The sequence below is a fragment of the Panthera pardus genome, unplaced genomic scaffold (assembly GCF_024362965.1).
Source record: "Panthera pardus isolate Hobbes unplaced genomic scaffold, ASM2436296v1 HiC_scaffold_11, whole genome shotgun sequence".
Lineage (NCBI taxonomy): Eukaryota > Metazoa > Chordata > Mammalia > Carnivora > Felidae > Panthera > Panthera pardus.
In genome coordinates, this window is record NW_026526666.1 from 92,448,566 (window position 1) to 92,474,780 (window position 26,215).

The 26,215-nt window shown below is 45.1% G+C and overlaps 1 long non-coding RNA gene across 1 annotated transcript; it reads right to left on the reverse strand.

Moving 5' to 3' along the window:
- Positions 1-25,476, reverse strand: LOC109274225 (uncharacterized). Its single transcript, XR_002083499.2, has 3 exons — positions 25,400-25,476; positions 9,175-9,237; positions 1-903 (listed from the first exon to the last, which is right to left on the reverse strand). It is a non-coding gene; the product is annotated as an uncharacterized LOC109274225 (long non-coding RNA).
- Positions 25,477-26,215: the final 739 nt, after the last annotated feature.

Genomic DNA, 26,215 nt, shown 5'->3' on the forward strand with positions numbered 1-26,215 from the left:
CAATTTTGAAAGTAAAAATATATTTTTTGAAAAAACATAATGTAGGAGGATATCTTCACGACCTAAGGAATGAGGACAAATCAGTAAGGAGGGAAATCTATTAATTTGGTCACATCATAATTAAGAGAGTCTGCTCAACAAATGACACTGAGAGCTAACAGACGGATGACAGGCTGAAAAAAAGATATTCACAATACCTAATACGCAACATGTGCGTGGGATACCTGCATACCCGTATGAGAAAGAGTCTCCGTAGACGATGCTGTGGTGTTCCCGCAGATCCTGCAATCCTTAGCCAAGGCCCTCACTGCCCCAGCTCAGCCAAAGAGGCGTGCCTCACCCCGGATCAAGTGCCCTCCCTGAAGGCGTCTTGCGTGAATGACCGGTCCAGGAGGGAGAATAAATGCCTAGCCCCCTTGCTTCGATCAGACAACCCTGAAAATCCACCTCAGAATTCCCTGCGGCTCTATTGGGAGCTTCAGAGCTACTTGGTCGCTATTCGGCTTCTCCCTCTGTGCGATGCTGCTTCTCTCACTCGTTTACAGGTATCGTTCCTGAGAGCATCCCCATCACACCCCCTCCCAAAGCTTCTTGCATGCCAACTTCACAGAGGAACGTAACCTATGTCCGTCGATACTGAAAGTGGCTTTAGGAAACAAAGTAAAATGGGATTTCAGAGCTGGATCACCTGCCGGTTGCCTGGCCATGAAGACGCTGTCATTGGTGGTTTGCAGAGTACCGGTGACCTCTGGCATGCAGGTGTGGCGCAATTGGGCAAATCGTCACCGGTGGTGAACTGGAAGGAAGTAGGAGAGGAGAATGAACCGCAGGGTGCAATATACCAGGTGTTGGACAGTTTCAAAGACTGGAATCGGACGGCTGTTGCCGGAGGCTACGAAAGCCCTGGAGAAACGATACAAGGCCAAAGGTGACTACCACCATTGTCGCCAGTGGAGCGTGAACTCACTGTTGTGGTCCTTGCAAAAAGCAGAGAGCCTGGAAGATGACAGTGGACTATTGTCAACCCCACCAAGTAGCAACACTGATTGCACCTGTTGTGCCAGATGTGGTGTCTTTTTTGCTAGAGCAGATTAATGCAAACTCAGATGTGAGGTACAGGGTCGCCGAACTGTAAAATGCATTCTTTTCCCTCCCTACCGGACAGAAGGACCAGGAGCAGTTCCCATCCACATGGGACGGAAAGAGTATATATACACACAGTCTTGTTCCAGGACTTTGTCAACTCTCCTGCCGTTTATCTGAAGGGACCTGGACCCCAGATCATCTCATGAATAAGAACCAATCTTTTTTTTAAATTTATTTACTTATTTTGAGAGAGGGGTGGGGCAGAGAGAGACAGAGTCCCAAGCAGGCTCCACACCCGCAGCACAGAGCCGGACTCAGGGATGATCTTACGAACTGTGAGATCATGACCTAAGCTGAAACCAAGAGTCCAATGCTTAACCGAGGTACTCAGGTGCCCCAAGAATCAGACTCTGCCCTGAATTATTTCATAGTCCAGAGAGAGAGAGAAAGACAAACAGACAGAAGGTAACAGGGAGATCACACAACAATTTACTCTGGGATGGCTTGTACTAGTCAGGACTCTTGATGGCCATTGCAAGGGACAGAAACCTAATTAGAACTGGCTTAAACAAAAAGTCCCAGGTTCGAATCTCACTGATTAGGCTTGACTCTGAGTCCATTCCTGAACCGGTCACACCAGCTAGGGGAATAGAATACTCAGATCGCTTAGTCCTAGTCATATGCTCTGGCCTGGAATGACAGCTGAGGTGGGGTTAAGATCAACCCACTGGACCAAAAAGCAAGGAGGGGATGGTTCCCTAAAGGACAACTAAGGACAATTATGAAATTGGTGCTGTTTAGGTAAAATAAGCAGATGTCCCCAGGAGGGCTCAGGTACGGTGGCCATTTGCCTCGGGGAGACCAAGGAGGCTTCATGGAGGAAGTGGACATTTGACTCGGGCCCCAAAGAACAAGGAAGAATTTGTCAGGTGGGAAGGACGTTCCAGGCAGAGGGCCAAGCATGTGCAGAGGCATAGGACTGTGAACGGGCGCTGCACGTCTAGAGAAGAAAGCAATTCTCGGTGGTGAGGGATGGGGCCAGAGAGCTGTGGGGCCTAGTGTAGAGATCTGTCTAGAACAAGACAGTATGGACATATGTCCAATATATTGATATGAAATTATTATTGTCAAATATTAATTTGGTGGAGCACCTTGTTGGCTCAGCTAGGGGAACATGTGACTCTTGATCTCAGGGTCATGGGTTTGAGCCCCATGTTGGGTGTGTAAATTACTAAAACAATAATAATAAACTTAAACAGTATATATTCGATTTTCTCTAGATCAGTAAAGGGGACTTCATGTGAGGCAGGAGGTCTACTGTTTAGAATGTCAGGGGCGCCTGGGTGGCTCAGTTGGTTAAGCGTCTGACTTCGGCTCAGGTCATGATCTCCCGGTTCGTGAGTTCGAGCCCCGCATCGGGCTCTGTGCTGACAGCTCAGAGCCTGGAGCCTGTTTCAGATTCTGTGTCTCCGTCTCTCTGACCCTCCCCTGTTCATGCTCTGTCTCTCTCTGTCTCAAAAATAAGTAAACGTTTAAAAAAAAATTAAAAAAAAAAAAAAAAAGAATGTCAGCTGCCATGGTCACAGAGAGATTCTTGTTTACTGATGTACCCATGTGCCTGGAACAGTGTCTGGCATATGGAAAGAGCTCAGTAAATATTTGCGTGATAAATGTCTGGGTTTAACCTTAAGCATTCGATTATATTAGGTATTCCACAAAATTCCCAAGTAAAGGAATGGGATTGGGAGAGCTTAATAAAGACCAGAGTAAGGACTAGGAAAACTGACAAGGTTGAAAAGACGTAGAAAGATAATAATCAATTAATTAATGTTAACATTTATTGAGCACGTATCTATTACGGATTGCTTATACTCCTTAGTGAATGTCTAAACATCTTGTATTAATGATCTCATTTCTTTTCTTTTTTTTTTTTTTAATTTTTTTTTTTTTTAATTTTTTTTTTTTTTTTCAACGTTTATTTTATTTTTGGGACAGAGAGAGACAGAGCATGAACGGGGGAGGGACAGAGAGAAGGGAGACACAGAATCGGAAACAGGCTCCAGGCTCCGAGCCATCAGCCCAGAGCCCGACGCGGGGCTCGAACTCACGGACCGTGAGATCGTGACCTGGCTGAAGTCGGAGGCTTAACCGACTGCGCCACCCAGGCGCCCCTCATTTCTTTTCAACACACACGCTTTCTTTACTTTTTTTTAGTGTTTATTTATTTTTGAGACGGGGGAGAGGCGGAGAGCGAGGGAGACACAGAATCCGAAGCAGGCTCCAGGCCCTGTGCTGTCAGCACAGAGCCTGACGCGGAGCTCGAACTCACGAGCCGTGTGATCATGACCTGAACCCAAGTCGGACGCTTAACCACCTGAGCCACCCAGGCGCCCCGATGATCTCATTTGATTCTTAACCACCACCCTACGAGGCAGGTTTTATGATCTCCACTTACAGATGAGGACAATGAAGCTCAGAGAGGTTAAGTGAGTTGCCCAAGACCACACAGTTAGTAAGAAGTTGCACTGACATTCAAATCCCATCTGTTTCTCTCTTAAGAAAAATAAATCCTTATGAAGCAAGCGCCTTCTACATTCTGGGCACTGTTCTAGATGTCACAATCTACCCCACAACACATTTCTGCCGGTGGCATTTTTATCACCATCGGGCCCATGTGATAGACACGGAAATGAAGGCACAGGCAAGTAATTCAGCCACGGTCACAGGTAAACAAGCCACACAGGCTGGATCTGAGCCCAGGCAGACCAACTCCAGTCTTCAGTTCTTACCCAATACCACCCTGCTGTTTGGCTATGACACTGTGCTGACCCAGAGGGGCCCGTAGGACTCAACATAGGAGCCAATTTGTCTTACTAAAATATAAACACAGACTTTAGATATAGCCTTGAGTTTGAATGGCCGATTTTTCACTGAGCGAGCAGCTGGGTGACTTTAACATCTCTGAGCCCCAATTTCCTCAGTTGTAAAAGGGGAATAATGAGAATATCCACCTTGCAACTGTAAGGATTAACTTAGGGAATGTCTATAAAATTCCTGGCATGGTTCCTGCCCCAGATCAAGAGATTTTAGTGACTTATTTATTTATATTTGCTCCTCTCTCATCAAGGATATTTAACCTAGATCAGGGTCTTAACTCTTTTGTGCCAGGGACCCCTGTGACAGTCGGGGGGAGCTGATGAGACTTCCCCAAACAATAAAATGCATACGATTACCAGGGAAACTAAGTATGATAAAATATCGTCATCAAAAATGTCTCAAATTCAAATTTATGAGGCGGTAATACACGTGCTTGTTAACGCATGAAATCATAAAATGGGGTGACATCTAATAATTACCATAAGTTCAAAGAAGTGATAACGATAAAAGGCATTTGAGGGTAATCTGTGGCACCGATGATGTAAAACGAAAACGTCTGTGATTCTTATTGGTAGCAGTCGCCGGCCTTGCTAAGTCTCCTGAGGTTCGTTGCCTACATTCATAATCGAAGGAAATGCAACATTCCAGTAAGAGGTTGGGGGCGGGGGGAGATGTAATTTTTTCCCATCCAAGTTCATGGACACCCCTCCCCCGCACCGAGTTAAAAAAAAAAAAAAAAGCTGGTTAAGAGGAAGGCGATGTTGGGGAAACTCTGAAATTGGCTGGTTTGTTTGGAGACTCCTCATAAATTGGCCTCTTCAGTCTTGCCCTGGATGTTATTTATCTGGCCCCGTATGGAGAGAGGTTGCACGTCTCGAACTCACTATGTCCGAAACCAGAACTCCTGGTCTTCCTTCCCTGCCCAGATCTGCCCCACCCAAAACCTTCCTCCGGCCAGCAGAAACCTCGGAGGTGCCCCGACGTCTCCCTCTCACACTCCCCATCTAGCCCATCAGGAAACCCTGCTGTCTCTGCCTTCAGAATAAATCCAGAATCCAACCTCCACTCACCGCCTCCACTGCTTCCAAAACGGCAGGGTCTCTTAGCTGGCGACCGCCACAGCCCCTTCCCCCTCTCCCTGCTTCTTCCCCGCACCCGAGGTCTACTCCCAACACAACCCAACACACCAGAGTGGCCCTTTCCTGGGTAAGGACCCCTTGCCATCTCTGTGACATGCACACACCCTCCCCTTCTTGCTATCGGTCAAACGCACCGGGCAAACTCCCACCTTCCTGTCTTTGCACTGACTTGACTGTTGCCTCTGACAGTGATAATTTCGCTCAAACACCGCCCCCAACTCCCATTTCTCTTTTATTTATTTTTATTTTTTTTAATTTTTTTTTTTTTAATGTTTATTTATTTTTGAGACAGAGAGAGACAGAGCATGAACAGGGGAGGGTCAGAGAGAGAGGGAGACACAGAATCTGAAACAGGCTCCAGGCTCTGAGCTGTCAGCACAGAGCCCGACGCGGAGCTCGAACTCACGGACCGTGAGATCATGACCTGAGCCGAAGTCGGACGCTTAACCGACCAAGCCACCCAGGTGCCCCTCTTTTATTTATTTTTAAAAAGGGTTTATTTATTTTGAGAGAGAGGGGGAGGGGGGGGAGGGAGAGAGAATGCGTGCAGGAGTGGGGGATGGGCAGAGACAGAGAATCCCAAGCAGGCTCCACACTGTCAGCACAGAGCCCCAGGCGGGGCTTGAACTCACAAACCGTGAGACCGTGACCCGAGCTGAAATCAAGAGCTGGATGCTCAATCGACTGAGCCACCCAGGTGCCCCCCGCCCCGCCAATTTCTCCTATAAATCCTCACGCAAACATCACCACCTCCATGAGGTCTGTCTTGATTATCCTAAGTGTACAACTGGGTCTCCAGTCCTCCCAATACCCCTAGCCACCTCTACTTTTTCCTTTGTCCTCAGCATATAAGACACACCGTGTTACATAATTTACGTATTTATTATGTTTATTTTTTGTCTACCTCCTGCCTCCGCCCCACCCCCAACTAGAATATAAGCTCCATTAAAAAAAAAAAAAAAAAGGATCTTTGCTTTGATCACAACTACAATGGGGGGGGGGTGTGGCACATACTAGGTGCTCAATAAATTCAGTAACTCAATGAATAAAGCATGGTTGGCGGGTTACACATTGTAGTGAAAACAGCTCAGACCTAAGAATCTGAACCAGGCTGTGTTCCCAGCTGCCAAGCTGTGCTACCCTGGGGCCGCTCCACATCTCTCTGAGCCTCAGCTTCCTCATCTGTCATGTGGAAGTCGCAAAACCTATCTCACAAACTTATGAGGATTAAGTGGGCCTGGCACTTCGTAGGTGTTTCATAAATGCCGGTTCCGGCTCCCTTCTGATGTGGAGTAAGCAACTTCCTCCTGCTGGCACAGGGTCCCGGGAGCTCCCGTAAAAGGGCAAGGCTCGCGTCCCCTTCCTTCGTCCTGTTCCCAAAAAAGGCTCAGAATAGAACCAAAGGCTCCCGGCTCTGCTGGGAGTTGTAGCCAACAGACCACACGACCACTTTTTTCCTGTCCACTACTTTCTTTTGAGGTGGAAAGTAGTCGTTGGAATGACTTACCCAGGGGCAGGGAAAGGAAAAAACAGCAAAAATTGTTTTAAAAGGGAGTTATACAAGCATATGCAGGAAAACCCCATTGAGGGACATAAATGCTGATTCAAAGGAGGAGGAAATATGAAATTTTGACAGTTTTCCAAGCCTTCCCTGGTCCTGAATTTCCTCTCTTCCATCACACATTTTTCTCGCCCACAAAATAGGCATTAAGAAAGATGACAGGTCAGAAAATAGACCATGTAGAAAAGAGGAAGGAGTTTGAGGTTGTTGTTAGCAGGAGTTTAAATGCTACTCCCTATTACCACCAGCCAGTTCCCTAAGTAATGATGGGGAAAGGCAGGCTCGAGCAGAAGCTGATGTCTCCCCAGGGAAGGAGAGTGAATTCTGGATCACTAATGGAGGCCGTTTTCCAGGGCTGCTTTGATCTTCTGCCCGATCCAGGGCTGGGGACCAGCAGGCTGGGACTCCAAGGAAAACCGGACTTCACGGCAGGTCCCAAACAGCTGCCTTCCCACAAGGGCGTGTGCCTGCCGTGCCGGGTCGTCCCAATATCCAGCCCAGCTTGTGTCTGGCTCCCGTGCCCTTGCCCTTCAGCCCCGGGCCCCCTCTTCCTCCCCACCCAGAACAGAGCTGAGCTGGCGTCTGAAAATGAGTAAGCGTGTAAGTAAGACTGCACACTGGTCTTTGTGGAGGATTTGTTTTTGCCAAGCGGCTTGGTGGAGAAGATTGCATTTCTTGGTTATTTTTAAACCTGGATTTCTGGAATTTGATTTGGGGGGGTGGGGGAACAACAACAAAACCCAGGAACTCAAGTCCTGAGGGGCTGGTGGCTCCGGGCATCCTCTTTAGGAGGTTTGATGCCCCTTGAGCCGACAGGAGCCCAGGGAGCGTTGGGCTGGCAGAGAACGGAGATGCTGAGGGCTTCTAGGCAGTTCCAGAAAGCACCCCTGCTCTCCTTCCCAGGGGGAGAAAATGCCATGGCTACAGGATGTCTTACTTCCTGCACTCGCACGTGGGCATTTGCCGCATGCTGGCTCTGAGCTGGATGGTGATGGAAAAGGTCTCGGTCCCTGGCCGGATGCAGTTCATCCTTTAGATGAAGACGTTGATGGTTGCAACATATTTAGGCTGTGGGCCTAATAGGGGAGGATACAGAGCTGGGGATGGAGATGCTAACCTGGTCCAGAGGGATCCAGGAAGACTCCATCTCTGAAGAAGGAGTGGGAGTTAGCAGAGCACAGCCAGAGAGGACTGTGGGAGGGGGACGAAAAATCAGGGGCTTGGAGGCGTAGACAGACTTGACTTCTAGTTCCGTTCCACCTCTGACGCGCTGTGTTGTCTAAGCAACTTTGTTTACTTTCCCTGCACCTTATTCTCCTCACCTGTAAGATAGGGGTAATTGGAATCCTTTACCTAAAAAACTAACATTGGGGCACCCAGGTGGCTCAGTCCATTGAGCATCCACCTCTTGGTTTCAGCTCAGGGCATGATCTCACGGCTCGTAGGTTCGAGCCCCGCGTTGGGGTCTTCACTGAGTGTGGAGCCTGCTTGGGATCCCCTCTCTCCTTCTCTCTCTGCCCCTTCCCCTCCCCCTCTCAAAATAAATAAATAAACATTAAAAAGAAAAGCTAACATTTATTGAGCCTGTACTGGGTATCAGGCACTGTTCTATGCACCCTACATAACAGAGACCCAAAGGATAATTTTCAAAAAAGATAACATGTTGACTCTCATAAGGATATGGGATGAACCTGTATTGAAGATTTTATGGAACTTATTAGATGATGGGGGAACCAGTTAGGTTCACAATTAAAGGGAGATAGGGAGTAATTATACACAATTATAGGGAGATAAGGAGCAATGAAATTAATCCATAAACAAATGCAAAACTGGCTAGGTTGGTCAGTATCCACAGGTAATCAATTACACTCTGCTAGACACAATCTGCATTTCAGTAGACAAGAAGCATCTCCATTACTGTCAACTTTCTACAGTTTTGAGCTATAAAGTAGCTCAGTGGTAAGGAAAGGCAGAGGTAACTGGTTCACCGGCCAGGCAAGATGCCCACTAAATTTCAAAGTCCTCCCAACTTGTCCCTGTGGTCCCTGCAAAACCCCTTATGATCATAATAATCTCAAAGAAAAATTATTCTTGATCACAAAATAAAGCCTGGCCTCATAATCTGGTCTGATAGTTTATACAGGTGCGGTGAGTGTATTAATTTGCCCTAAGGACCTCCCAAATTTGCTTTGCAAACTTTAAAGCCATTCGGTTTTAAACAATTACAAAATTAACTTTTGTCTGGAAGTTTTCATAAGGAATCTCCAACTGGAATTTCAGGAGGCTCTATTATTTGTTATTCCTAGGTTAAGAAACCCAACCCAGATTTCTTTCACCTGTCATAGCTGTAAATTTGGGTGAGTTCTTCTCTTTTTGAGGTCCCCCAAATATTCCAAATATCCTACCTTCGCACTTGTAAACCAGGTACCAGGTCAGGTTTCTTAGAGATCTTTGTAGGCATTAACTCCATAAGTAGATCCAACATGTATTCCTTAAAAAGTCTTGTCATACCTGATTTGAGGAACATCATTCTCCAATATGGCTCTTGATGCCTTGATGTACAATCAATTTATCCTGGTAAGAAGTAGGACATCAGGTATTTTATTTATTTATGTATTTATGTATTTATTTATTTATTTATTTAATGTTTATTTTATTTTTGAGAGAGAAAGAGCGTGAGTGGGGGAGGGGCAGAGAGAGAGGGAGACACAGAATCCGAAGCAGGCTCCAGGCTCCAAGCTGTCAGCACAGAGCCCCAGGCGGGGCTTGAACCACAAACCCTGAGAACATGACCTGAGCCAAAGTCGGATGCCCAACCGACTGAGCCACCCAGGCGCCCCAGGTATTTTATTTTAAGTTTATTTATTTATTTTGAGAGAGAGAGAGAGAGGGAGGCGCAGAGAGAGAGAGAGAGAGAGAGAGAATCCCAAGCAGGCTCTGTGCTGTCAGTGCAGAGCCCAATGTGGGGCTTGAACTCGCGAACCGCGAGATGATGACCTGAGCCGAAATCAAGAGTTGGACACTTAGCCAACTAAGCCACCCAGGCGCCTGAAGATCAGATATTTTAAATGGTTTAGTTCAGTTTACAAAAGCAAAATCAGATAAGTTGTTATGGATAAACAGATGGCTTAAGAAGAAAGACAAAGGGATTCCTTATGAATCTGGAAAATGGAACACTAAAACACGATCAACCATATTCCAAACAGATAACTACCATAAAATTTCCCTTGTCAGTTCATTCAGTCCTGTGTAATTAATTCTTCTTCAGCTGGCTCTCGAGTTGGAGTCTCATGAAGCCATCTGCTCGACCATAGAGTCCTGGAAATCTTGACTCACTCCACTGGTACAGTCTAAAAGTTGTCTAAGCTGAGTCAACTCAGTTTTGAATGCCAGTAGTTTCAAAGATCTGTTATAGTCCTTTCCCACAAAGCTCTGAGACCGGATTCTTTGATGAAAACACAAACCCTGTGGCTTATAGCAGGGTCCTCAGGCAAACCTCAGCTATTTTAGGTGGCAGGGACTTGAAATGGCTCTGGTTAACTTATGACTGATAATTCTCCAGTGTGAAAGGTCTAATGATGGTTCATAATAAGAATCAGGACACTGACAAGGAAATTAAGTTGTTTCTGGCAAACTAAACAAAAGATAATCAAATCATTGCAAAAAGAATAAAATGTAGGCAAAATACTCTGAAGATAATGATTAAGTCTATTTTCGAAGAAGTCAGTTAACATTACATCTGATTCATAAAAATAGATGAATGTAATTGGTACAGAGGAAGCGATCTTAAGAGATAACATACAATAATCCTGAGACACAATTCTTGCCATACCAAGAATATCAGATTCGGTAAGTCTAGAGTAGGACCTAGAAATCTTATAGATGTCTATAGATCTCTAGCCCACAATAAGTCTGATGTGCATCCCACTGGCCTAGACCATGCTAGATCCAAACAGAAGAAGGAAGATTACAGCAAGTGAACATTTTAAATAATATCTGAACTTATGATACACTATGCTGTTGTTGCCAATATCATCACCCCAAGTACCAACAGGACTCTGATCTAGGAAAACTCAACAGAACTATTTCAAAATTGTTCTAGTTATTTTTTTAATGTTTATTTATTTTTCAGAAAGAGAGGGAGAGAGACAGAGCACGAGTGGGAGTGGGGTAGGGGCAGAGAGAGGAGGAGACACAGAATCCGAAGCAGGCTCCAGGCCCTGAGTTGTCAGCACAGAGCCCAACGCGGGGCTCGAACTCACAAACCACGAGATCAGGACCTGAGCCAAAGTCAGACGCTCAACTGACTGAGTCATCCAGGTGCCCCCATAATTGTTTTAGGGCCAGTTCATTGTTAAGATGGACCAGTTCATAAGAATGTTTTTCTACTCTGGCTTTCCAGGGATCCTATGGGAAATCTCAAAGTTAGTTTTAGGTGTAGCAGATATCTTGAAATTTTTCTTTACCTTTTTCTTTTTTTATACTTAAGATCCAGTCACAGGAAGGCAAACGTTTAGACAAGTTATCAGAGATTTGGACATTCAGTTAAGCTAGGATCTTGAGTGCCTGTAATTATGATAATAAAGCATTTACAAAGAAGCATAGACAGTAATAGGATGGCAAAGAACATTAACTCATTTGTGAATGAGGAATCTTTGTTCTTTTTTCCCCTCCTTAAATAATTTTTTAAGTCTATTTATTCATTTTGAGGGAGAGAGAGAGAGAGAGAGAGAGAGAGAGAACATGAGCAGGGGAGGGGCAGAGAGAGAGAATCCCAAGCAGACAGAGATAATCCCACTGTCAGTGTGGAGCCCAATGCAGGGCTCGAACTCACAAACAGCAAGATCATGATCTGAGCCAAAATCAAGAGACGGAGGCTTAACCGACTGAAGCACCCAGACGCCCCATTCCCCCTTAAATAATTAAGGATATAATAAAATCAAAATAAATCATAGAAAATGATGAAGACAAAAAAAAAAAGAAAATGATGAAGACATGGAATCTTTGCAACCTAGATATCTATGCAAAAAGCAAAGAATAAACTTTTACATGGCAGGTGAAAGCAAGAATCAGCAAACCAAGAAAACAAGCCAATCAGCATCGAACCAACTCTGCTAAGATGTTAACATACTTCATAGCTTCTTCTCAGACTCGGGTATCACAAACCAAAGCAAATAAAATTTACGTTTATACAAACTCTTTTTTACATTCAGGATCAAACTGAAACTTTATTTGAACATAGCCTCTTTCACGGGTTCCACGAGGCCAAAACAATTTTTCATATTAATACTAAGGTGTTGTGTTAATATGCAATGAGTTTTATTTTCTGATGAATCAATAAATATTGTTTTAAAGTTTTATTTATGTAAGTAATCTCTACACCCCATGTGAGGCTCGAACTTATGACCCCGAGGTCAAGAGTCACATGTTCTTCTGACTGAGCCAGCCAGGCACCCCTGGTAAGTATTTTAAAACTTAATCAGTTTTTCCCAGTTTCAAATTCCAATATGGTATATATTAACAGTTGAAATTCACATAAATAAAAGCTGTTTGGGGTCCTCAATAAGTCTTGAAAATGCAAAGAGATCAAGAGATTAACAACAAAAAAAGTGTAGGGGCCCCTGGGTGTCTCAGTTGGTTAAGCATCCGATTTCAGCTCAGGTCATGATCTCATGGTTCATGAGTTCAAGCCCCACATCGGGATCTCTGCTGTCAGCACACAGGCATCTTCAGATCCTGTGTCCCCCTCTCATTCTGCTCTCCCCCGTGTACACGATCTCTCTCTCAAAAATAAACAAACATCTTAAAAAACCCTAAGAACCTCTGCTTACATATACGTTACATTTCTCTTTTACAAATGCTCCTAGTATAATCTCAACCACTCAGAGGAATTTTTATTTATTTCTTTTAGATTTTACTTAAAAATTTTGTTTAATGTTTATTTTTGAGAGAGAGACAGAGACAGAGCATGAACAGGAGAGGGGCAGAGAGAGAGGGAGACACAGAATGCAAAGCAGGCTCCAGGCTCTGAGCTGTCAGCACAGAGCCCAATGCAGGGCTCAAACTCATGATCTGTGAGATCATGACCTCAGCCAAAGTCGGATACTTGAAAGACTGAGCCACTCAAACGTCCCTAAATTTTACGGTTAAGTAATCTCTACACCCACTGTGGGGCTCTAACTCACAACCCCAAGTCAAGAGTCACACGCTCCACCAACTGAACCAGTCAGGTGCCCCTATGAGTTTGTATTTTTAACCAAAGCTTTACTTTTTACTAACTGGGGCATGTGGGGGTAGCTAATGAAGACCCCTCAGCCTTACCCCAGGATTAGAGCAGGTGAGCAAAGTTTACAGTGCAACTTTCTGCAGCCACACATCTCTCTTACACCTTTAAAAAATGCTCATTAAAATAACTCAGAATATAGCATTTACATAACAAACATATAAGCAGTGTAGGGGTGCCTTGGTGGCTCAGTTGGTTAACTGTTCGACTCTTGATCTTAGTTTAGGTCTTGATCTCAGGCTCGTGAGTTTTATATATATATAACATGTTATATATATAACATGTTATATATATATATATATATATATATATATATATATATGTATAGAAGCAGAGTATTAAACTAAAATCATGCTTAGTAACCAATGTTTCAGTATTGTATCCCAGAAATTATTTGGATATCAATGATTATCCATTAAATAACTCAACTTAAGGGCTCTTGGGTGGCTCACTCAGTTGAACATCTAGCTCTTGGTTTCGGCTCAGGTCATGATCTCACCATCATGGGATTGAGCCCTGCATCAGGCTCTGGGAAGACAGCGCAGAGCCTGCTTGGGATTCTTTCTCTCTCCCTCTGTCTCAACATAAATAAATAAGCTTTAAATAACTCAATTTAATATCAGTTCAATAACTCAATTTAATATCAGTTTTCAGTCAACTGATGATCTTGGAAATTATCTACTAGCTGACATACTGTAAGGTATGATCACTGTTAAAGTGCATCAGGATGATTCAATTTAGTTGAATACGAATTTACATTTCTTCACTTTGTAAATATTACGCATGAATAAGTTAGCTTATTTGAATAACAAACCTGAATAAGTTCAGAATAAACAAACCCAAGTAGAATATAATGTACACTGTTATTATACCCACACTGACAAATCAGACAGTTGTTTTCATTAAAGCAAAATTGTTTTCTTTACAGATTTTTTTTTTGAAAGTTTTATTTATTTAAGTAATCTCTACCCCCAACGTGGGGCTTGAACTCACCACTGAGATCGAGAGTCACATGTTCTTCCAACTGGGCCACCAGGCACCCCAAAAAGCAAAATTGTTAAGCTAACCTTCTTCCGGCCAAAGATTGATCTTGCGTCTGTGATGCAGGCAGGCTGGGTCTAAGAACACAGGGGAGGGGCTCACAGGACCAGCTCACGGGAAGCCAAAGAAAATGGAAACAGAGTTTATGGAACAATGTAGGCAGCAGGTGGGAATAACAGAGGGAGCGTCTGGAAGGCTCGGAAAGGAAAGGAACATGAGTTTCATCATTGCTTGGGGCTAGGGGTTTATATTAGAAAGTATCTAGGGTTCGTGTTCGTCCAGGAATCCGTGGTAGGATCCAGTCAAGGGCAAGTTCAGGTGAACGATTGGTGTTCTGTAATTTACTGAAGGGAGGTCAGTGTCAGCCAAAGCTTTGTTTGAAGCTTGTGTCCTGGAACACGTTTGGGATCTGGCTCAGTTTAGGTGTTATCAGGTGCTTGGGGCCTGGGACAAAACTCAGAGAATGATTGATTAGCTTTCTCGCTTCCCCCTTGCAGTGAACAAAGCTTCTCTGGCTTAGAGGCAAAATGGGGCTCATGAGTAAACCGGGCCTGGCAGAAAAACAACAGAGACCGACCCTTGCTAAAACAGTCCCTTTGGGGCGTCTGGGTGGCTCAGTCGGTTGGGCATCTGACTTCGGCTCAGGTCATGATCTCACGGTTTGTGAGTTTGAGCCCCGCGTTGGGCTCTGTGCTGACAGCTCGGAGCCTGGAGCCTGCTTTGGATTCTGTGTCTCCCTCTCTCTCTCCACCCCTCCCCTGCTCACGTTCTCTCTCTCTCTCAAAAACAAATAAACATTAAAAAATTGTTTTAAATGGAGTCCCTTCAGCTTTCCCATTTCATAGGTGTCCTTGAGTTCTTAAAAGAATTCTCAGTTTCTGGAAGAATAATATTTTGCCTATTATAAATTTAAAGGATTAGAAATCCCATTTCCTCATTTTATTCATATTTTAGAAATAGAATCACTTTTTAAAGATCTCTATGAGATTCAGTAAAGAATTCCTTTACTTTAGGAGACTTCGTAACCTAATTTACCAATATCCTGTAAAGATGGGAAATTTTTACATACTTACAAAAGAGATGAGGGGCCTTTCTCCATTACAGATACACAAACATAACAAAACCTCCAGCTTCAGACCTGCGACTATAGCCAAGGGTGGAGAATAAACTCAAAAACATGTAAAACTCACTGGTCCGGATATCAAAGAGCTGTTTTCCTTCCTGGCAAGCATTAAAGTCTTAATTGATTTGAGCTCAAATAGACAAACAAAAAGACTAACAAGCCAGATTCTCTGCCTCTCTCAGCAGAGAATTGATCTCTATAATCCATTAACCCATTTATAGAGATTGCTAAATGTTCTGACCATAAAAATCAACTTCCCCATTATTGCTGCCACTAAAGAGGAATAATTTATTGTCTGTCAGGGAGCCAAAACAAGAAACAAAACACAGACTTAGTAAAGAGAACAAGAATAGAGAAACAGAGAGTTAGAAAAGTTAAGGCTCTTGGGGCGCCTGGTGGCTCCGTCAGTTAAGCGTCTGACTTTGGCTCAGGTCACGAACTTGCAGTTCTTGAGTTTGAGGGTGGTGTCAGGCTCTGTGCTGACAGCTCGGAGCCTGGAGCCTGCTTCGGATTCTGTCTCCCTCTCTCTGCCCCTCCCCCGCTCACACTCTGTCTCTCTCCCTCTCAAAAATAAATAACCATTAAAAAAATTTTCTAAAGAAAAGTTAAGGCTCTCTTGCTAGTTGAGATATATTTGTGAGAGCCAAGGAAAGCTGTGCTTGCACTTAAACTCACAAATAGATGCAAAACTGAGAAAACTGGTCAATATCCTCAGGACAAAATCAACTGCATTTCACCAGATACAATTTGCATTTCTATTAGCAATGTTTATTGCATTACCATCGGTGTCTTATGACTTACAGAGTTGCAAACTAACTCAAAGACCCGGAAAGGTAGCAATCACCACGAAGAGTGAGTTCATCAAACACTCATTGGTGTTTTTTCTTTCCCTTTCCCATTTCAAAGTCTTTCCCAATTTTTCCCTTCATCTTTTTTTTTTTTTTTTAACGTTTATTTTTGAGACAGAGCATGAACGGGGGAGGGTCAGAGAGAGGGAGACAGAGAATCTGAAACAGGCTCCGGGCTCTGAGCTGTCAGCACAGAGCCCGACGCCGGGCTTGAACTCACGGACCTCGAGATCATGACCTGAGCCGAAGTCGGCCGCTTAACCGGCTGAGCCACCCAGGCGCCCCAGCCCTTCATCTTTTAAGTAGGTGTTCTTATCACCCCCATTTTAGAGAGAGAGAACTCAAGGCAGAGAGAGGTTGAGCCCAAGGTCACACAGCTAATTAGAGGCTGAATGTCTCCAAGATTTGATTTTTTAAATTTTATTTTATTTTCAAGTAACTTCTCCCCTCAACATGGGGCTTGAACTCATGACCCCAAGATCAAGAGTCACATGCTCTACCAAGTGAGCCAGCCAGGCGCCCCTCCAGGATTTGATTTTAATCAGGTATGGTAAGATGTCATAAACGAAGACAACTGCCTTTGAAAGAAGGATTTATTACTTGTAATTCCCAAGAAGCAGATGCACACCGTGCGAGGCAGGGCCGCAAGGGAGAGCACCAGGACAAATTAGACAGAAAAAACAGCACGGGCAAAAGCCTCGATCGTGGTTCTCAGGGGAAGGAATGAGAGAGGCTAGGCCTGCAGTTCAAGATGGGCTCGTTTGAATCATGCCAGCAGGTTCCAGGCTATGGGGGAACTCCTAGTTGTCTGGTACCTGTCTCTGGTGTGTGATTAGGGCCGAGGGAATATTGATTTGCTATGTGAGGGTTGGATAAAGGAGGGGTTAGGGGTGTGGACTTTGAATTGACTGGTTTGTATAGGAAAGGCACACTCAAAGTCAAGTTGTTCACTATCTCTAAGATAGCTAGCCCTGGGAGGGGCACTCTCTCCAGGGTTTGGAAGGCCGTAAGATGTTAAAGCATCATAAAATACAGAAAATGCAAACATGATTAATACATGAGCCTGAATCTGAACTTCAGCCGACCGACTGCTATGATTGTATCACATACACCCTGCCTCTTTTCGTGGGATTATCGTGAGTACTTGCGTTGGGTATATAATACATGTATAACGCTTCGCACATTGCCTGGCACTTAGTAAGTTCTTTCTAAATCACCAAGGCTGTTAAGCAAAGAAGTAAGAGAGAGAACAAGGCTTATTTGGACAACTAAGCAATGCAGTCCGGCTTTACAAAGGAATGCTAGGGGGGGGGGGGGGGGCTGGGGAAAGGCCAGGTCCTGGAGGCCTAGTTAAGGGGGGTGGAATTTACCCTGAAGGCAAAGAAGAACAACCAAAGAGTTTTAAACAAGGCTCAGATTTGTTCTGTTTGGAGGGCCCCTTTTCTGGCTGCAGCATGGAGAATGGATTTACCCCAGGGCAGCACTGGAGGCAGTTGTGACCATCAGAGCTGGTTGAAGGCTCTATCTCCCCAGCAACCATTCCTTCCACACTCCCAGACTTTCATGAGGGCCTCTGCCTCCCCCCTTCTCTCAGGCACTGTGCGGAGGCAGGGGGATCAGGTTCTAACCCCCAACCTCCAGGGACGGAGCACTTGAGCAACCCAGCCCAAGTCAATCAACTCAGCCCATTTTGGGGGTCACTGTGATTGGGTCAATGATAGGTGTAAAAAGAGTGACTATCAGAACTTTGGCTCAAACTGCTAGAAAACGTGCTTTTGGGTGCAGAACTTGAACCTGAGAGGATAGGAGGACTGGAACCACTAAAAGGAGAGAGCCTGGGGATGTCCGGCTGCAGCAGGGGACTCTAGATCTCTGGGTGGTCTGTTTGAGACCTGCGTTGGGGGTAGAGATTACTTCAAAATAAAATCTTTAAAAAAACAAACGACGGGGCCCCTGGGTGGCTCAGTCGGTTAAGCGTCCGACTTCGGCTCAGGTCATGATCTCACTGCTCGTGGGTTCGAGCCCCACGTCAGGCTCTGTGCTGACAGCTCAGAGCCTGGAGCCTGCTTTGGATTCTGTGACTCCCTCTCTCTCTCTCTGCCCCTCCCCTGCTCATGCTCTGTCTCTCTCTGTCTCTCAAAAAATAAATAAACATTAAAAAAAATTTTTTTTAAATAAAAAATAAAAAACAAACCACAACAACCAAAAAAAAAAAAAAAAAAAAAGGAAAGAAACATAAGAAAGAAACATCTAGAACAGAAGTAAGCCAAGCCTGCGGGAAACAGAAGATGAGTTCCTATGGCAACATCTGAGCCCTGAATCCAGCCTTGCCTGAAGCCATTTCCCTCACAGAGTCAATTTTTGGCCAGATCAATTTGAGTTTGGTTTCTGGCCAACACAATGAAGGTGAAATGAGAGCAAATGACTCACTTCAGTGTGTTCCCTAATATTGGTTGGGTACTACAAGGAGGCACATCCCACAGCATTGACTGGATGCTCCCCAATGGGATGGTACTTGGAGGTGGGACCTTAGAAAGGTCATGAGGGCAGAGCTCTCAGAAACAGGGTTAGAGTCCTTGTAAAACAGATCTCAGAGTCTGCCTGTTCCTCCCAATACAGGAGAAGCGAAAAGAGAGGCGTATGTGACCTGGGAAGGGGGTTCTCACCAGACTCCCAATCTATCAGCACCTTGATCTTAGACTTCCCAGCCTCCAGAACCGTGAGAAATAAACTTATATTGTTAACGCACCACCCATTCTGTGGTAGTTTGTTCTAAGAGCACAGACAGATTGAGATACCTACCAATGTTTTTTATTGGTGGGGGAGTTTACCGTCCAAAGCACTCCTGTGCACCGTTGGTAGAAGCCAGTATAACCTCTGCAGAGGATGAAAGTTAGGCCCTAGGTGTTAAAAAATTTTTTTTAAGTTTTTTCTTTTTTCTTTCTTTTTTGTTTATTCTTTTTTTTTTTTTTTTTTTTTTTTGAGAGAGAGAGACAGACAGACAGAGTGTGAGCAGAGGAGAGGCAGAGAGAGAAGGAGACACAGAATCCGAAGCAGGCTCCAGGCTCTGAGCTGTCAGCACAGAGCCCGACGCGGGGCTTGAACCACGAACCCGGAGAACATGACCTGAGCCAAAGTTGGCTGCTTAACTGACTGAGCCACCCAGGTGCCCCAAAACTTTAGTGTTTAAATCCTTTAACCCGGCAATTCCACATTTAGAGATACTTACACAAACAAGCAAACACAGACGGATGCCAACATAGCGTTATGTATTAGAGCAAACATCAGAGATAACTCAAACACCCAGCAAAGAGAGAATGAGGGCACCTCTGTGGCTCAGTTGTTTAAGCATCTGACTCGATCTCAGGATTGTGAGTTCAAGGCTCACATCGGGTTCTGCGCTGGGCATGAAGCATACTTAGAAAAGAGAGAGAAAACAGAAAAATAAATTATGGAATTTCTGGGGCCTCTGGGTGGCTCAGCCGGTTAAGCATCTGACTTCGGCTCAGGTCATGATCTCGTGGTTTGTGATTTCAGGCCCCACGTCGGGCTCTGTGCTGACAGCTGGGAGCCTGGAGCCTGCTTCGGATTCTGTGTCTCCCTCTCTCTCTGCCCCTCCCCCACTTGTGCAAGCTCTCTCTCAAAAACAAACATTTAAAAAAAGAAAAGAAAAAATGACGAATGTTATGTATTTTTTAAAAGCCTGCTTTATGTGTCTACCTCTCTTCTTTTAATATTAAAGATACAGTCCACATGCGTCTACCTCTCTTCTTCTAACGTTAGAAAGGAAAAATAGCTCAAAATGTTCCAAAAGCAATGACATCACTTAAGTAGATTAAGGGAAAGTTGTACAAATATTTCAGCAAATGTATTCAGGGTCCTTTTCTCCAAGTTCTGCACAAATTCTAGTAAGTCTTACAATTCCAAGGAGAGCATGAGAATCAGGCCCTTTGGCATTGACAGAGCTCCAAAACTATCAGATCAAAAGCTAGAAGTTCTGTCTTGTTGTTGACAAGCATCCAAATGCTTGAAAACATGGGGAAAATAGACTGACCTTTCCCCTCCTTCATCCTGTTGTTTGGCTTTGAGCAGGAAGTGCTTTTGTATCCTATTTCAGGACTTGAGGTCTGACCTAGAGATACGGCTCCTACCAACAGAAGAGGAGTTAGAGGGGATGAATGAACAGGGAGGCAGGAGGGAAGAGTGAATCAAAAAGCAATGATCACTTAGCGGTAACAGAAACTCCAGCTCAAGCTGGCTGAGGCAACACGAATCTGAAAAGTCCACCGACTTCAGGTACGGCTGGATCCAGGGGCTCAACAGGATCAGGACCAGTCTCTCTCTGTCTCTTTGTTGTGAAACTTTATATAGGAAGGCTCTTCCCTGGCTGTGGCACCGGCACCAGCAATGCTAGGCTTAATCTTGTTCTTTCTTAATACCAGCGGGAAGAAGATGCTCTATTTCTCTGGCCATCCCATTGACTTAAATGGCTCCTGATTCTCCTTTGTCTCAATGGGGTCACATGACCATGCTCAAGGCAGTCACTGCGCCACCCAGAGATAAAGACTAGCGTAGGCCTTGTCTGCATGCCTCTTCCTCGAGCTGTCTGTCGCCTCAGAAAATACAGAAACCGCCAAGTGCCTAGATGGGGCTTCAGCTCCATTTCAAACAGTGACAATGCTATGAGGAAAAATAAAGGAGGGCAACGGGGACAAGAAAAAGAAAATCGTTTTGACGCTGCTAGTACCCCTTTCCCTGCTCTTAAGGCTTTTGGGGGTTTAAAGAGTCAATGCCTTCAGCTTTTAGTTTTATAGCCTGGAAATTCCCTCTGTCTGAAGTCAGGGATTTCCAGATCAACATTCCAAGGGTAGGGAAAAGAGGTTCATTTTCACACTCTGGGGGGCTTCAGGGTCCTGAGTTTCCCAGGGTTGAAGGGAAGCAGTGCCTTCCTGGGTCAGAATTCTCCCACTTAACTTTGTTTTTAAAGTTTATTTATTAGGGGCGCCTGGGTGGCTCAGTCCGTTAAGCGTCGGACTTCCGCTCAGGTCATGATCTCACGGTTTGCGAGTTCAAGCCCCGCGTCGGGCTCTGTGCTGGTGAGTCAGAGCCTGGAGCCTGCTTCAGATTCTGTGTCTCCTGCTCTCTCTGCTCCTCCCTCCCCTGTGCTCTGTCTCTCTCTCTCAAAAATAAACATTACAAAAATTAAAAAATAATAATAATAATAAAGTTTATTTATTTATTTTGAGAGAGAGAGAGAGCATGTAGGAGGGGCAGAGAGAGAGAGGGAGACAGAGAATCCCGAGCAGGCCCCGCCCTGCCAGCACAGGGCCCGACGCGAGGCTCAAACCCACAAACGGCGAGATCATGACCTGAGCTGAAAGCACGAGGCAGACGCTTAACCGAGCCACCCAGGTGCCCCAGGATTCTTCCGCTTAACATTTATTCATCAAGTGCTACTCTGCTTCAGGCAGAATTCACTGTGGCGCAGGAGCCCTCGCAGAGTTGACTCTCTGAGATGCACAGACAACAAAGGAACAGCCGTGTGTCACGTGGCTGGTGGTGAGAGAGGCTACGGAGAGAGAGAAAGCAGGGTGAGGCAGACAGAGGTCATGGCGGTCAAGGACACCCTCTCTGCGGAGAAGACATTTAAGCAAGGACTGAAGGACTTGAGGGATGAAGTCATGCAGCTTTCCAGGGGGAACAGATTCCTAGGCGGAAGGAAGGGCCAGATGCAAGGCCTTGAGGCAAGACAATGCCTGCGTGTTTGCAGGACTGGCCAGGAGGCTGGCGTGGCTGGAACAGAGTGAGGAAGGGAAGAATGGTAGGAGGTAAGATCAGAGAGCCAGTGGGGGGACAGATCACGCCCTGGTAGGCCATGGTGACAATTTTGGCTTTGACCCTGAGTTAGATAGGAAGCCACTGGACACCGTGGACAGAGCTATGACATAATATTACTTCGAGTTTACTGGGAAACAAACAGTTGAAGGAATATTCTGACAGCTGTGTGGAGAACGGACCGTAGTAAGCAAGGCTGGAAGCAGCGGGGAGGACAAGGTACCTCCTGCAATGATGTAAGAGGTATGAGATGATGCTGGCCCGGACCAGGGTTTCGGCAGGGGTGAGAAGTGGCCAGATTCCGGACGTGCGGCATGACAACGAATGAACGAGAGAGCCGTGTGTATCTTGATGGGTCACAATGATTGTGCTGTTCGTAAGTATTTAGGAGGACATTCGTAGACTTCCAGCCAATCAGCATCCGGCTCCCCCTTCCTGCTAGTAGAACCCCAAGCCCCCTGTGTAGGAACTCACTTGGCATCGTCTAAGAATGCCTGGCACCCTTGTAAATGAAGCCAAGAGGGCCTGATCCTTCCACCCTCTGTCCCATAGCACAGAGATGGGCCCAGGACTTAAGCTCAGCCAATGGACTCTCTAAGGACACAGAGAATGGGAAAGGGGGCTGGAAACCCCACATCCATCACAGAGGAAGCATGTGAACTTGACCTATCCTTATCCAGCATAACCTCAGCTGTAGTTTCTGCTATCCAGCTTCCCTCCAGACAAGGCCAGCAGCGCATTGTACAGTTTGGGGAGGCGGGAGGAGGCACCATGTCATTCTATTCTGTTAGTCTATGGCAGCGAACTTTTGGGGTAGATATTTTAGGCTTTTGCAGGTCATACGATCTCTGCGAAACTACTCCATTTTGCTGCCACAGGGCAGAGGCAGCCACAGACAACATGTCAATGTATGAGTACTCTCGGGGCAGTCACTATTCTCTGCAGTCCTGCCAGGAGAAACCAGCGATGGTGTAAGGAAGAGGTAGTTCCGATAAAACTTTATTTGCAAAAGCACGTGGCGGGCAAGAATTGACCAGCGGACCATAGTTTGCTGACTCCCGGTCCACAGGAATAGTGCCTTTTGTCCCAGGAATTGTACAAATGTGGCTGATGGGCTTTCAGAGATCCCTTCGTTCCCGCTGATTTTCCAAGCTGGCCCCACGGTTTCCTCTTGGTTCTGCGAACCCCCATATCCTTTGTCGCAGTCAACTCAGGCCGCCATCGTGAAATATCACAGACCGGGGGGGCTTAAACAACAGATATTTATCTCTCACAGTTCTAGAGGCTGGGGAATCTAGGATCAAAATGCCAGCCAGGTGGGCTGCATTCTAAGGCCTTTTGTGGAGGTGGCTGGCATCTCGCTATGTGCTCACATGAACTCGTCTTTGTGCGTGCTGTGAGTGGGAGGGAGGGCTAGGTCCCTGGTGTCTCTTCTTATAAGGGCACTAATCGTGTCATGAGAGCCCCACCCTCACGACGTCATCTAACCCTAATTACCTCCCAAATGCCACATCTCTAAATACCATCACACTGGGGGACAGGGCTTCCACATACAAATTCGGGGGAAACACAAGCATTCAGTCCATAACATCCTTCTAGTGTATTCTGGTTTTCGCTGAAGCTAGAATCCGTTTCTGTGGCTTGCAACCAAAAAGCCTAATTGATGCAGCACTTACTCAGTTTGATTTAATTCCGTAGCAAAGGGGATAGCTCAAAGTCCCTCACTCCCACTGCGGGAGAAACCACTCGAAGCAGATTATGACTAACAGGACAGGAGTCATTAGTGTCGTCTTGATTTATGATACATCTGCGTGTTTAAAAGTTTCCTCACTGCATAGTTTCAGCTTCCTACCTCTTTCTTAGAAGGTTGCTGGTGTCTTCAATCAAGGCTGCCCCAGAAGAAGCTGGTTCAGGAACCCAGCCTTCCTCCCCACCTCCTCCCCCCTACTCCCCCCGCCCCCATCAGCTGCTTGGCTGTTAGAGCTTCTGCTTCCTGTTTACAAAGAGATATGAAATATACTAGTTAAAGAGTCCACCCCTAATGCTTTGCTACTTCCTTCTGCCTCATAGGATGAATTTCACTTGGCCTTGGTGTTTTATTTGTTTTTGGAAGTCATGGACTTGATGATGTTTGGAAATTTATGACTATATAAGACCATATCTGTAAGGTGTTCAGTTCACATTCGTCATTTCTATTTTATTTATTTATCTACGCCAACCGTGGTCCAAAGACGATTTACGAAATGTGTCTTGTGCAAAAGATTTAAAAAAAAAAAATTAAGTGATGAAGCTGGGCCAAGCAAAAATTAGGGGAGGGAATAAGTCAGATGAAATAAGAGACAAAATAAAACACAAAGTTGCCCCAATGCATTATTTCCTAAAGTTCCGAGTAGAGGGCGCCTGGCTGGCTTAAGTCGATAGAATGCGACTCTTGATCTCAGGGTCAGGAGTTTGAGCCCCAGGTTGGGCGTGGAGCCTACTTTATTATTATTTTTTTTAACGTTTATTTATTTTTTTTTTGAGACAGAGAGAGACAGAGCATGAACGGGGGAGGGTCAGAGAGAGGGAGACACAGAATCTGAAACAGGCTCCAGGCTCTGAGCTGTCAGCACAGAGCCCGATGCGGGGCTCGAACTCACAGACGGAGAGATCATGACCTGAGCCGAAGTCGGACGCTTAACCGACTGAGCCACCCAGGCGCCCCCTTTTTTTTTTTTTAACGTTTATTTATTTATTTATTTATTTATTTTTGAGCCTACTTTAAAGTAAGTAAATAAATAAATTAAAAAAAATAAAGTTCCAGGTAGAAGTTAGAGATGTACCGCAAATCTTGCTCTGAGCTTCCTAGTCCGCAAAACAAATAAGGAAATACTTTTGACGTGCTTTTAAGATTGAAAACAAACTAATTACCCAGACAGCGTGGCCGGTTCCAATTCTTTACACAATAAAGGGTAGTTGAATAGCTGCATTTTTTTTTTTGACTCAGAAAACTGAAACTTGTTTAATCCCAGCAAATGCCGTGTGCTTTTGATGTCCTTAAGAAAACTCAAGAAACGTAAATTTCACTTTTCAAATCTGATAAATTAGAGTTGGCTGCTCTCACTGCAACATAATCGTTTTTCTTCCTCAAGCAGTCCCTTTAAGACACTTAAAAGATACTTACTATTTAAAACTTAAACAGTAATAACATGACATGTTTAAGTATTTGCTTACAGACAGATTTCTATAGGGTCTGGTGGGACCCGAAAAGCCTTCCAGTTCAATATGGAAAGATCATTAACATTTTTTGAAATTCTGCTAAAAATCACATCATTAAATGTATCATCTTAATCTTTTATTATTATTATTATTTTAGAGAGCAAGAGAAGGTGCACACAGGAGAGGGGCAGAGGGGGAGAGAGAGAGAGAGAGAGAGAAAGATAGACAGAGAGAGAGAATCCCAAGCAGGCTCCACACTCAGCGCAGAGCCCAACATGGGGCTCGATCCCACAACCCTGGGATCGTGACCTGAGCCGAAATCCTGAGTCGGACGCTCACTGACTGAGCCACCCAGGCGCCCCTCATCTTAATCATTTTGTACAGTTCAGTAGCATTAAGTATATTCACAGTGTTGTGCAACAGATCTCTAGAACGTTTTCGTCTTACAAAACCGAAACTCTGTACCCATTAACTTCCCACTTCCCTTCCCCCAGCCCCTGGCAGCTACCATTCTACTTTCTGTTTCTATCAGTTTGGCTACCCTAGGTACCTCACGTAAGTGGAATCATACCAAAATTTATCTTTCTGTGGCCGGCTTATTCCACTTAGCATAATGTCTCAGGTCCATCCACGATAGCACTCCCAGGATTTCCTTCCTTTTTAAGGCTGAATAATAGTCCATTGTGTGTATCACCACATTTTCTTTTTTTAAATTTTTTAAGTTTATTTATTTATTTTGAGAGAGAGAGCGCGCGCACGCTTGTGAGTGCGAGCTGGGGGAAGGGCAGAGAGAGAGAGGGAGAGAGAGAATCTGCAAAGCCTGACATGGGGCTCGAACTCACGAATAGTGACATCATGACCTGAGCTGACATCAAGAGCTAGACGCTTAACCAACTGAGCCACCCAGGTGCCCCTACCACATTTTCTGTATCCATTCATTTGTCTGTAGACATTTGGATTGGTTCCACAACCCTAGTCGTGCATAATGCTGCAATAAACACAGGTGTGCAAATACCTCTTTGAGATCTCGCTTTCAGTTCTTGGGGGGTAAATACCTAACACTGGAACTTCTGGATCACTGGTTCACTGGTAATTCTGTTTTTAACGTCTTGAGGAACCTGCACACTGCTTTCCATAGTGGCCGCCCCATTTTAAATTCCCACCAACAGTGCACAAGCATTTCAGTCTCCCCACATCCTCACCAATGCTTGTTCTCCGTAACAT